The 13,306-nt window shown below is 41.3% G+C and overlaps 1 long non-coding RNA gene across 1 annotated transcript; it reads right to left on the reverse strand.

Moving 5' to 3' along the window:
- Positions 1-776: 776 nt before the first annotated feature.
- On the reverse strand, positions 777-12,993 carry LOC109284776 (uncharacterized). Its single transcript, XR_002092353.2, has 5 exons — positions 12,908-12,993; positions 12,194-12,367; positions 9,958-10,052; positions 7,594-7,799; positions 777-1,230 (listed from the first exon to the last, which is right to left on the reverse strand). It is a non-coding gene; the product is annotated as an uncharacterized LOC109284776 (long non-coding RNA).
- Between the last annotated feature and the right edge of the window lie 313 nt (positions 12,994-13,306).

Genomic DNA, 13,306 nt, shown 5'->3' on the forward strand with positions numbered 1-13,306 from the left:
GGTAAGCCCCTTTCAGTCTTTAGAAAATCAACTTTGTCATGTACAGTATTTTGAGAAGAAGCTGTTGCAAGCAGCAAGAGACTCTGCTGCCACCTTCTTAGAGCCAGCTCTTGGGGCAGAGTCTCTTCCTGGAAATAAAGTCTGCACTATTTACCACCTCAGTTCGAGAGCGAGCATAACACAGATAAAACGAACTACACTAGAAAACACACAGATTCAGTATCATGGTTTCTGGGAACTTCACTCCTTCAGGAAAGTGAACTGAAAGCCCCTGAAACAGGCTCAGGAGGAGGGCAGCAATATTGTTCAACACTGCTCCTCAGAAAAAAGGCACTAAGAAATAAGAGCTTAGAATAGGTTCAACAGAACATTTTCCTACCTTCCACACATCTGAGGGCTGCCACATTCTCCTGGTCTGTTTATCATCATCCCATGTATGACCCTATGGCTGCAATGGGGGGTAAGGGCTTTTTAAAAGTAAAACTTCAAGATGAGAACATTGACAAGTTTAAATTTACTTGGGAGGTTTATTAACCCTCCTAGCAGTAAGGTTGTGCAGTGCTCCTAAAATAAAACCTAAAAGGCAGTATGTTAAAAACCCAAATTCTAGTAACCAGATAGCTGACCCTTATACCTTAAAACTAACTCTAATCTCCAACAAGGAAAAATCTTGAAATAATTCTGTGCAGATAACAAGATGAACTGAAATGTTAAAACCTCCCCAGAAACAATCATAAAGGTTACCGAAGAAAGCAGAACAGTCTAGGTGATAATATTACCAATGGCTACATTTATTTATCTTTGCCAAGAAAGCTCACTTTGTTGCTGAGCAATTTCTACTCCACAATTTCCAAAGTTCTCCGAATGAAGAATCACTTTCTTCTTAAAGTAAATTCAGTTCAGGTGAGAGAAGCCTGCATTGACATCAGAAATTACCTATTTATCTAATGAAAAGAAACAGCACAAATACCATTAGTATTTACCCCTGTGTGCTCTGCTAATTTGCTTGAAGGCTAACTTCTCTGATCCATTTAATCCTAGACTGGGTCTATTATTGATCAGCTCTTCCCTTATCCATTACCATTCTCTTGATGGATCCTTCCTGAGACAGCCTTGAGGCTCACAGTAATGAACATTTGCTGCGAGCTTTCCGAATCTATTGTGTGCACACTCTGGAATGTGGTTCAGCAGAAGATAGGAGAAGCTTCTTGTCATGGGGAAACCTACAACCTTAAAATGTAATAAAAATACATATTTTATTTGGTCACCACAAATAATGTTTTCTGAATTTACTGGTATTTAACCAGCCACTCTAAGGTCATCCAAGTTAAGTGACTGCTAAGAACCCATAATTATGCTGTCAATTATGATTATATCCTATGTCTACAGGTTACTTTAACATACCTATTACCTTTGTGTTAATGTTAATTATGTGAGTTGTCACTGCATTGCATTTGTGCCCACTCTTGAACCTACTGTGCAGGTTGTTTTCTGTTCAGTGCTGCCAAAATGGAAATTGTTATAAAATGCTGTTTTCCCAGCTACCGTGTGTTAATAAGGGATAGATCCAAAAGAGATAGCATGACTTAGGTGCCAAAAGACAACTTCAGTCGAATGCTGTTGTCTACATCCACAATTGTAATTCAAGAAACCACTACACATGCTGCCTAAAGTCACCAGGCACCTCCTTTTTTGACCTGGTAGTTCCCTAGGTATCTGTCATCCTGTCTTCTGTGCATGCTTTGTAGGGCTGTGCAAACCTTCGGGTGGTGATTCGATTTGAAGGAGATTTGGCCCGATTCAGTGGCCGAATCTCTGAATCAGAATCGAATCAGGGGACCAATTTAAAGGTCTGAATCTTTTCCAAAGATTCGGAGAACTTTGATGATTCGGGCAGCCCCCAATGGCTGCAGTTGGTAAGTAGGGGGCAGGGGAGCATGGGCTGAGGGAGGGAGGGGACCAGAGGGGACTATATGACTAGATTTAAAAGTCCTAAAGGAAAGAAGTAAGAAAGAAAGAGTACGACTCCACCCCAGTGATTTTCAACCAAGGTGGTGCTGTGGCACCCTGGGGTGCCTGGAGACCCTTTAAAGGGTATTGTGGGGTACACACAATGTTAGTACTGTTAGGTGTACAAACATGATCCACAAGATAAACCCAAGGGACTTCAAATAGGAATTTGCAGCATTAAAAGAATTCTGACCTGTTTTGGTCTTCCTGAGTTCTTTGCAACAGAAGAATTCCTCTATTATTTTTCTGTAGCCAAAAAATGAAAAAAAAGTAAGAACTGTCATTTCCTGGGGGATGGGTGCCTGGAGTCAAAGGAGGGGTGCCTTGAGGCCAAAAAAGTTGGGAACCACTGCTCTAGCCTAATGGTTGAGATACTTGGCAGGGACGGAAGAGCTCAGGGTTTCAGGAATAGTTTGTACATTTTACTTTAAATAGTCATTGCATAAAACCAAACGTAACTGTGAGATCTGACATTTGGATTCCTCTCTGGGCAGCAGATGACTCAAAATGTAGCTGCTGTAGAACTTATAGGCATGTAAGTCCTTTTTTGGATCTGGCCCTAGCTTTTAATATATGTTTAGGAAATTTGAATGTCTTATTCTCTTTTGAGAAATAATAAGATCAAGGGAGAGAGAAACTTAGAACCAAGCCAAATAAATACCCCTTCAGTTACTGTTTATTAGAATCCATACGCTCTTCATTGATTTGAAAGGGCAAACAGAGCAATTTTGGTGAACTGGTGTCTTGGCTTAATAAATGAGAATGATTACTGGCACTCTTGTATCTTGTTGATGAAGTCCACAAGGAGCAACAGAGCAAAATTGTCCTGTAATTACATCATCATCTGAGTTCAAACAAGCACCTTAGGAAAATATTCTTAGGAGAGTTTATACTTTGCTCTATTACTTCCCACTGAAGATGATTTAGGAGGACTGTTTTATGAAGTCAAAATGAGCTGAAATCACTTTAAGCTATCACCATCTCCTGATTTTTCAGGCCATGATTCCTGGAAGTTAGTGAGTCTGGTTCCCTAAATACAAGAAGTAAAAAGGAAAACATTAAAGTGGGAGGGGAAAAGTAGAACGTTTTAGCTGTACTGGAACCTGCTGTTGGAATGCTTCTGGCATGTAACAGGTTATAGATATTTATTCTGGATAGGTTTCTGTTCCATGCTTGGTCAATGAGTGGTATTGAATGGCTTGGAAATTTCCAGTGGGTGTGTATGGAAACACTGGTCTTCTCTGGATTGTTTTTAACAGTGACAAACCAACATTCTTCCTAGTTTCATTTTCAGAAATGGAGCAACCATTTTGGCCAAATCTTTCTGAAACAAAATTCTGCCTGAGGCAGACACCCAGCATGGAAATCTTCAGCCCAAACAGTAGAGTTTGGAAAATGTGTGAACAACTGAGAACAAAATCTTAAGCGGAACCTTAGCTACTGGTAGCACCATAGACTGGCTCTAGTTAGACTTCGTTGCCTGTTGGTACTTCTGCAAATTTGTTTATATTGCCCTGGTCCTTCACTAGAAACTCAGGAGTTGTGAAGCACGTAAACTGGATTATGTTGTCCTCTGGGGTCTCTGACCTCCAAAAAATGCTAACTGTGATACAACCGTGCAAATATGACTATTGCAAGGGTGACCAGTCAGGTCTTCATGTTTTAGTCCCACTTGATTATACACCACAATCCCATTGGATTACTCATTATTGTGATGTTTACATTGGGGAGCTGCCAGCATGTTCTGCTAGTTTAACTTGGCCTCGTTTATGAGCCTGCTGGCCTGTAACACAAATCTTAATTTACAGCAAAAATGTATACAAAATATAGAATGTACAAAAGCCTATATTTTCCTTTTCTGGCAGCTGAAACTTTGAATGGTTCTTAAATCAAGAAACATCAAGTGCTCTCAGCTCCCTGTGGGCTTTGATTCTTTTCCACTATGTTTCTGAAGCCTGAAGATAAAGTTGTGTAAAATACCCAGCCAGAGGCATAAAACCTCAAATAATACGAACAAAGGAGAGCAGGCTTCAGGTGGTCTATCTGGAAGATTAAACAAGAGTAAACCAACTACTTAATAAGGCAAAACTTAATGAAGCTGCACATATTCTGATGACTGAGACACAACCCTGTTCATTGTAACAGCTGGAAACATTCATGTGTGCTAATACAAAAGTGGGCAAATACGTTGTATTGATTGTCACTCAATCAAGGCTGGCTGTGTAATGCTAATAAGCAATACTGTAAATCCTTTTTAAATAACTGGCACTATGCATTCAGGTGTTATGTAAGAGAGGGGCTGCAGATTGAACACAGCTGATCTATTCTAAATTAGCAATAAGTGGACATGTCTACACGTGTGCTTTAATGCACTTTAGCCTATTTGAATGCACATTAAAGCATCTCTAAAAAAATGCTATTTAGTTAATGTGCATTAAAATAGGCTAATGTGCATTAAGTATTACTTAAAAACTGTGGGCACTTTTATACAATGATCCAGAGGTTGGGGGGGGGGGGGCAGCGTTTTAATTAGAGTGACTTTGAGACCTGGAATTCCAGCACATCAGAGCAGCCTTAGCACTCATGTATAGGTGCCCCATGCTTTTTAGTTAATGCACATTAAGACAGGCTAATGCACATTTTCATAGTACTTCACAGTGGAGGGTGCCTATACTTGAGCACAGAGGCTGCTGGAATTCCAGTGCATTGGAGCAGACTCTATTAATCAAGTCTAATGGAGCGTGGCAATTACCATACTCCAACAGCCTCCTGCTTCTCATGTATCAGCATCCCCATGCTTAAAAATGGCAGCGGGGGCATTTGAACTACAGCTCACCAAAAGAGCTTTAGTTCATGTGCGTCTGCTTTCATTTTTAAGCGTAAGGATGCTGATACATGAGAGGCAGCAGCGCTTTATTTAGAGTGGCTCTAGGATCCGCTCTAAATAAAGCTTCGCCCCCTCCCATCCCCAGAGCACATTATAAAAGTGCCCAGAGGTACTAGATTTAATGTGCATTAACTAAAGTACATTAATGCACATGTAGACACACCCAGTATGCACTATTCTAGTGATAGCTACAGAGATTCAATGGTTTTATTATTTTATTATTCATTTTTAAATGAATAATTGGTTTTTAATTAGTATGTGTTACCATGCATGTATTGCATGCATACTAGCTGTTTCTAGATGGGACATGTGAACAAAATAGATAATGTAAGTGAGACTGCATATTAAATGCATTTAGGAACTGTGTAATTTGTTGCCTGTTGGCACCACAAAACGAATAAAATAACTGTCTTTAGTGAAGCTACCCAAGCTAAATGCTACAGCTGATGGCATGTGTTGTTGTGGCTATCGCTGAGATAGTCTTTGTTATGCACATGTAATGCACATTTAACCTAATTGTATATTAAATACATGTCTTTGATATGCAATTGAATTTTGATACTTCCAAGATGCTTACTCAGATCTTGGCATTGTCACTGTGCTGTGACACCTCTGGGATTAGTGGAGGTAACACCTTCAATAAACAGAAAAAATTCTGGGACAAATGCCAAACACAATAGATGATGTCTTGTCACTTGGCTTGAAGATGCAAGTTTTCTCACTGAATCATTCCTGTAGGTATTCTGCCCAATACAGGACAGTGATGCAATAGAACCACATCCCCCAGAAGCCACAGGCATGTGGGAGTGTGGTCTAGTTAGGACTGGGTGAACAAAATAATACAATTGCTAAACACAATGGATCTTACTGATATTCCTTCATTCAGCCACTATTCAGACTCTTTGCCCATTCTGGAGCTTGGGGGAATGGAGAAATTAGAGAATTTCTACTGGCTATTCGGCATCTTCCCAATCACATGATGCTGAGAGAGAGATTGTGCCTTCCAGCCCATCAGGCTGACAACCTTTCTTCTCTCCTCTGGCAGTGGGACCTGGGTGATGGAAAATACTAACCCTCCCCTCACAGCCCTTTGGGCAATGAAAAGTACTACATCTCCTCTGCTATTTCTGTCATTAGGCTCTAGGAAGAGGGAAGGGAAAGTCTTTGTAGCCAATAGCTCAGCTCCTTGAGCCCCAAAATAGGAGTTGATATTCACCCTAATAAAAAACATCTTCTCCCTTGTCCAGACTCTCAGTGATAGAAACTAAAGTTGCCTTCAGATATCACTCTTCTCAGGGCCATTTTAAGCAAAGGAATTAATATCCCTACTTCTGCCCTCCCTGAGCACAGAGGTATATCGAGGTCTCCCTGAAACAAAGGAGAAATTCCATCCCAACAAGAGGGGCTCTAAGAAGATCCATTATACTCTACCTCATAAGATCTACTCCCTCCTTCCTATATGCCCCAGGGTCCACTAACATTTGTTTTTAGTCCACTTATTCAGGGTGGCCTAGACTAGAGGCATGTTATAATCTCAGCAACTGGGGCAGCTAAGAGCCCATTCCTAGTACTTTGTAGAATGAAGCAGGAGACCCTACCCTACCCTCCCCAATTCAGGCAAGTATCCTGAGAAGGTGGACCACCTGTCTGCTTATCTCTCCTGATGCCCTTGGCCTTGACCCTTTAAAAACCTGGAAGAGAAAGGCTAAGTACAAACAGTCAGAAAGCCTGAGGCTGAATTGATTTAGTCTTTGCAGGTTAGTCTAAGCTGCAAAGGTTGAACCAATAAGCAAATGAACAGACATTCGCTTGTGATTCAGGAAATGCAGCCACATGCCTGCAGTGCCTCAAGCCAGAAGCTGGGTGGTGCTAGAGCACAGCTCTCTGGCGCACAGCCAGCATGGGTTCCCCCACCCCATTCTCTGGGATTTGCAGCCCACAATCACAGCAGCAGAACCCTACTACAGAATTGTTCATCACTTCTTCTTCCGGTTTCTAGGTGCCTCTAGGGTTTGTAGTCCACAGTTGCAGCCAGCATTGAGTAAGCCAGCTGGGCAGGGCAGCTCTGTATTCAGGGCAAGATGAGTTTAAACCCCTTCCCTGGCCCCAGATCCCTGCTGGGATTTGCCAGGGAGGCAGTGAGCCAGCCCTCACTGCTTCAGCTAAGGAGTGGCAGGGCAGGGCCAGCCCTGCTTTCTGGAGGAGACAGCCCAGCCCAGGGTTAAAAAGCATGCTGGGGGACTGTGATTTAACTTGAACCAGGAAGGGGTCTGTGACAGAAGTGTCATCAACCAGTTTGACCTAAATCAATTAAGTCTGATACTACATTCAACCAGGTTTATCTAAAACCAGTTCCAGCCATTTTGAAACTGGTTTATGTGCACTGAACTTCTGTTCTGTTACAGGCTTTAACCCATTTCTGATCACTTAAATCTGTTTATGTGTAACTTTTGTCCCTAGCCAAACATTGCTTGGTACCCTGGGCCATGACCCTTACAAAGGTAAGAAGTGTTCCTGTACATTTAACATTATTAAATGTAAATTCTTCATTCAGTAAAAGGATAGTATTAAAGATATTGGGCTTCTCTGTGCCACAATGACATTTTATAGTTGCAGTCAGTGTGGGGTGGAGAGGCTGAGTTTGTCAATATAACAAGAGATAACAAGAAATGGCATTTTCTCTCCAATTTTGGTACCTCCTTCTGTAGCGCTTCATATCTTCTGAGCAATATCCTGCAGCCCTTCATTCAGATTGCTGTTCTTTCTGTAAACAGGCATAAAAAGCTGTGCACTTTCAACAGGGTATTCGTGTGTATTGTCCCAGGTGCTTCTCCCAAGGAGCTGATTGTGAAGGCCAAGTTTATCTTTAACTTCCCTTATTCAACCCAGTGCAGAAAGAAACCTGTTGAGGATAAATTCCTCCCTGTATGAATGTTAATTCTCTAGATTTGTCTTTTAAAAATATACTGACAACTCACAGTAAACTCTAAAATCCTTCTGTTGAGAAACAATTTTTCTTATATTTTCCATTCTCTGCATTTGTCATCCTTGCTATTTATCCTGTAAAACTGCAAACGCTGTTGCAACAGCTCCTGTGCTTTGCTGAACAAAAGCACCAGTCAAATGAAAACCGTAAGATCTTTGTGATCTAGATAACAGGATTGACTTGAATGATTACTACTGATTAAATTCCTCATCACTACACACTACCAAGAATGTTAGTTAACTTTCCAAAAGGAAGTTGTCAGTCTCTGTCAGAATAGGGACTGCAGCGGGAAGACTTCTGTATAGTTGGTGGGAGGGTGGACCTCTTTTATAGCATCTTTCATCCAAGGACAAACTGTAAGACACTAAGCATAAATTATCCCAATGTTATGGATGGAAACTGAGGTACACTGAAGTGATTTTCTCAAGGTCATATTTAAGAGCTCTTCTTTCCCTAGACATCACTGGAGGTCAGCGCTGAGATAAATGCAATTGCTGTTTTGTTGTGCAAGATTGACCTTGCTAGTGGGTGACTGATTTCTTGAGGTAAACTGGCCATTATTTCAATGTATGGTAATCAATACTCTGGCTGCTAATTTACTTAAGGGGAAATCAAACAATAGGATGGGACTATTTCATGCACAGAGCTCTGGCAATAATAAAGGGAATCTATTTAGCTGGTGTCAGTTTGCATCTTTATTTTAAGGGCACTGTATTCAGTGCTGCTGCTTGCAGCCACGTGATGCTTTGTGTGTTCAGTGATATTGTGCAATTACCCAAATACATGATGTTTCCAGGAGTCTTCCTGGTGTCACCCTTCATATCACCCTTGAGAGAGTCCAGAGAAGAGCCACGCGCATGATCAGAGGTCAGGGAAGCAGACCCTACAATGACAGGCTGAGAGCCCTGGGGCTCTTTAGCCTGGAAAAGCGCAGGCTCAGGGGTGATCTGATGGCCACCTACAAGTTTATCAGGGGTGACCACCAGTGTCTGGGGGAACGTTTGTTCACCAGAGCGCCCCAAGGGATGACGAGGTCGAATGGTCACAAACTACTACAAGACCGTTTCAGGCTGGACATAAGGAAGAATTTCTTTACTGTCCGAGCCCCCAAGGTCTGGAACAGCCTGCCACCGGAGGTTGTTCAAGCGCCTTCATTGAACACCTTCAAGATGAAACTAGATGCTTATCTTGCTGGGATCCTATGACCCCAGCTCACTTCCTGCCCTTTGGGCAGGGGGCTGGACTCGATGACCTTCCGAGATCCCTTCCAGCCCTAATGTCTATGAAATCTATGAAATCATCCCCCCTACAACTCTTAGTCCAACTGCGAGGAACCTGCAACTGGATCCAAGGTCCTTACTGAGACAAAGAAAGGAAGGCAAGCTAGCAAGGAGTAAATAAGCCATAGAACAGAGGCTACTGTCTTACCCCTTAGGGTGTGTCATTACTGCAGTCAGTCAGAGAGATGATTATAGCACATGGAAACATACTTGAACTAGCTTTAACCTAGCTAGGTAGGCAGTGAGGCCACAGCAGCACAGACTTAAGCAGGAGCTGGCCGCTTGGGTAGATATGTGGGCTCTTAGCCACCCTTCCGTTTTGCCTCAGCTATACTGCTAGTCATGCATGACCCATCTGATTTCCTTCTATGACAAAGGGATGGACTTTGTGGATAGAGGCACAGCAGAGAATGTTATAGATCAACTTTTGCAAAGCTTTTTGATACCTTTCTCCCACGACATTCTCATTAGTGATCTAAGGAAATACTTATCCATTTTACAGTATTTCGTCTGGATTGCATTTCCTTAGATCACTGAGAGTATCATAAGAGAAGGTAACAAAAAGCTTTGCTAATGCCAGTGCATATCACAATCATCCAAATGGTCACGTATCCAATGATTTCATCTGGATTGTAATCATGTGGATCATTGTGCTCAAGAAGTAGTCAGCAATTGCTTGATGTCCAATTGGGAAGAGGTATAAAAGCGGGGGTTCTCTGAAGGTCTGCCCTGGGTCTGGTAGAGTTTAATATCTTAATTAATGATTTAGAGAATGGGATTGAGTGCACACTTACCAAATTTGCAGATAATGCCAAGCTGGGAGAAATTGCAGGCACTTTGGAGGATATAAGTAGGATTCAGCATGACCTTGATAAACTGGAAACCTGGTCTAAAATTAATTAAATGCAGTTTGATAAAAATAAGTGCAAAATCCTGCAGTTTAGATGAAACAGTCAAATGCAAGCTGGTAAATGATAGTACTGCAGAAAAGGATCTGGGGTTATAGTGGACTATAACAGTGTCCTTCTGTTGAAAAGACCAGTAGAGTATTGGCTTGTATTAATAGGAGTGTCATTTGCCAGTCAAGGGAAGTGATTCTTCTACTTTATTCAGTACTGGTGAAGCCTTGCCTAGAGTAGTATACCCATTTCTGGCCACCACATTTCAAGAAGGATGTGAACAAAATAAAAACATCCTAGTGGAGAGTAACAACAATTATTAGGGTCTAGGAAACATGACATACAAAGAAAGGTTGGAAGAACTTAGATTATTTAATCTGGGAAAGAGAAGACTGAGGGAGCATTTGATAAGTCTTCAAATATCTGAAGGGTAGTTACAGAGAGGATGGTGACTATTCTCTTTGTTTGTAGGGGGCAAGAAATAATGGTCTTAAATTGGTAAAGAGGAAATGTAGTTGGGGTATTATGAAAAATGTTCACATTGTTGTGATGGCTAAGCATTTACATAGATAACCCAGAGTAGTTGTGGAATTTCAATCCTTGGTGATCCTAAAGAGCAGATTAGACAAGCACTTGCCACAAGTGGACTAAAAACAAATGGTTTAAGCGGGAATGATCCTGCCTTGAGCAGAGGGTTGCACTAGATGACTTCAGGAGGACCCTTCAAACTTTATATTTCTATTATCCTACCTATGTTAGTTAGATTAAAGCTACCTCTGAGAAGTCTAGATTTGCAATTGCATCTCTGACAGGAGTGTAGATATCCTCTTAGAGGCAAACCCCTGACACTTGACTGGAGGCACACTATGGGGGAAAGCTTACACTAATCCAGTGCCTTTTGTATAGATGACAAGAGGACTTCATTTTCAATCTCAAGGGCTATCAAACAGGGTCTTCTTACCAGCTCTAAGTGTTCTTTAAGTCAAAAGAAGGCATTTGCCCAAAACATTATGAGGATCAATAGGAATGATTTTGTTTGCAACAACTTGAGGTGAGGACATGAATTCATACTAGTGCATGAAGAATAAAGTGTTATGGATCCAAAACCTTGTGGAGCAATATTTTTGCACATTACAGTGTGATCTGATTACATGGCATGGGAGATTTTGATGGTCCTTTTATTATACATTCTAGGACTCTACACTTGCTGCCAGGAAATAAGAAAAACAAGATACTAATGGGAAAAAATAAAATATTCCATTTACTAGACAAATTATAGTAGTCTGGCCTCCAGGCTTTCTTCAGTAATAAAAGCATTGGACATTATAATATACTGATCCTATTCTAGCACCTATAATGGTAGACAGCAGATTGGTTAAAACTAGTAAAGGAACCTGATCATCTGTAACCTAGAGAAGAAGCTTTCCGATTATAGTGCTTCTCTCAAGCCACCTAGTCTCCCAGCATCAATTTTCATTTTGAAATTTACTTGGGTCCTTTAGAAAGTCATATTAAAAAAATAAATCAGCTCATTTATCACTTTTTACTTTATTTCAGTATGCCTGGAGGCATGTAGCAAAATGCGCATTGGAAAGATAGCTGCTTTCCAGCCTGCATTGCTCTGCACATGTCAATAGGTGGTGGCACACTGATACAGTATAATGCAGGAGCCCTGTGCATTGTGTACAGACTCTTGTAAGGGTACCATAATCCAGGAACTTCTGATACTAACTTCAGATAAGCCCCAGAAAAAATGTTTAACAGTGCTTCAGTTCAACGTTCCCTCATTCTAGAGATTGCTTGTCAAACACTTGAAAAAAACTAAATGAAAATGCCACACATGCAGTAAATAACCCATTTTGTCTGATGTAGCAAAATATCCAGACTTTTCGAAACAAGTACATGACTCGATTCTAAACACTAAACCAAAATCACTGACCGTGCCTCTATTGACATCAGTAGGGTCACAGTTGCCTAAGTGAGTGGAATGCTTATATAAGTACAGGCTCTCCCTGCTGCAGTTTTTCATTGGAAGAAATCCCCTGTCAGCAGAAATGTCTGACAGTGACAAATTAAAACTCATGACACTGAAAAATTAAAAGGGAGGGACATTAGAACAGAAACATCGCACCCTGTTCTACTCCGCAGAGGCTCCAAGCTCCCAAGCAGAGGAGGTTGAGTCTGGCTCTCTGGAGGATTTGGGCACCTTGTCGAGTCCCCTCGCACTGGAGCAGAGCAGTTTCATGTTCTCTTTCTTCTCTTTCCCCTATTTGAAATGTCTGTACTGCACATCTCCACGATGCAGCTTGAGAAGAGGACAGAAATCCATAGAAAGAAACAAAAGATGGAAAGGATGAAAATGACTTGGCATATAGTAAGAGGGTTTGTTTATATATACACCTACTTCACAAGAGCATTGTGCTGAAATGTATATCACTAAGAGCTATTATAATGTATGTCTCAAGATGAACCATGTGTTGTCACCACATGAAAAGGTATAAAGTCTCTACAGCGAAAAGGGTTGTACACTGCCAAGCTCATTGACCAGAGTCAAACATCCTCAAAGCCTATTGGAGGGGCTGGGGTTCAAAGCAATGAACTGCAACACCAATCTGATTCAAACCCACTGAAATCAAAGAGAAAGCTCCCACTGACTTTAAATCAGGTCCTAAAAGCAGGCCTGGAACTGAGAACCATTTATTTAACAAAATTCACATCTAGCATACTCTGCAGTGACTGCACTGTTCCACAGAAGGTATAAAATACTTAGCGGAAAGTGCCTATCCTATGCTTGAAGTCTTTTAATAAAGCAGGATGGGTTATGAAAGGCAATAAGAATACTGACCTGACTTGCAAATGGTCAGAGAAGAAGTTACATTTTAAATGGAGACTCTGATAGAAATTTTCACAGACAGTTTTATTCATACGCTGTGCTCCGGTCTCTCTCATTTTGAAAAAAGATTAACCACGCTGCAAATGCAGCAGTTTTGACATAGGGCGTCCTATCAGAACTGAAGCTAAATGCAGGGGAGTTCAAATTCCAAGATCAAACCTGCTACTGACTTTGACACTACTACTACTGTCTTTGGGGAAGAGACCTATTTAATGGTTTGAAACAGCCATGTACAACGACCTGCTCTGTAATAAAAGTCCTCTCTGACGGGCAATATTTTGCTTCCCTTGCACTGGTTGAGATGGCAAAGGGGGATCCTTTCCAGTTTAAAGTTCCTAATCCAATAGAATT

The sequence above is a fragment of the Alligator mississippiensis genome, chromosome 8 (assembly GCF_030867095.1).
Source record: "Alligator mississippiensis isolate rAllMis1 chromosome 8, rAllMis1, whole genome shotgun sequence".
NCBI lineage: Eukaryota > Metazoa > Chordata > Crocodylia > Alligatoridae > Alligator > Alligator mississippiensis.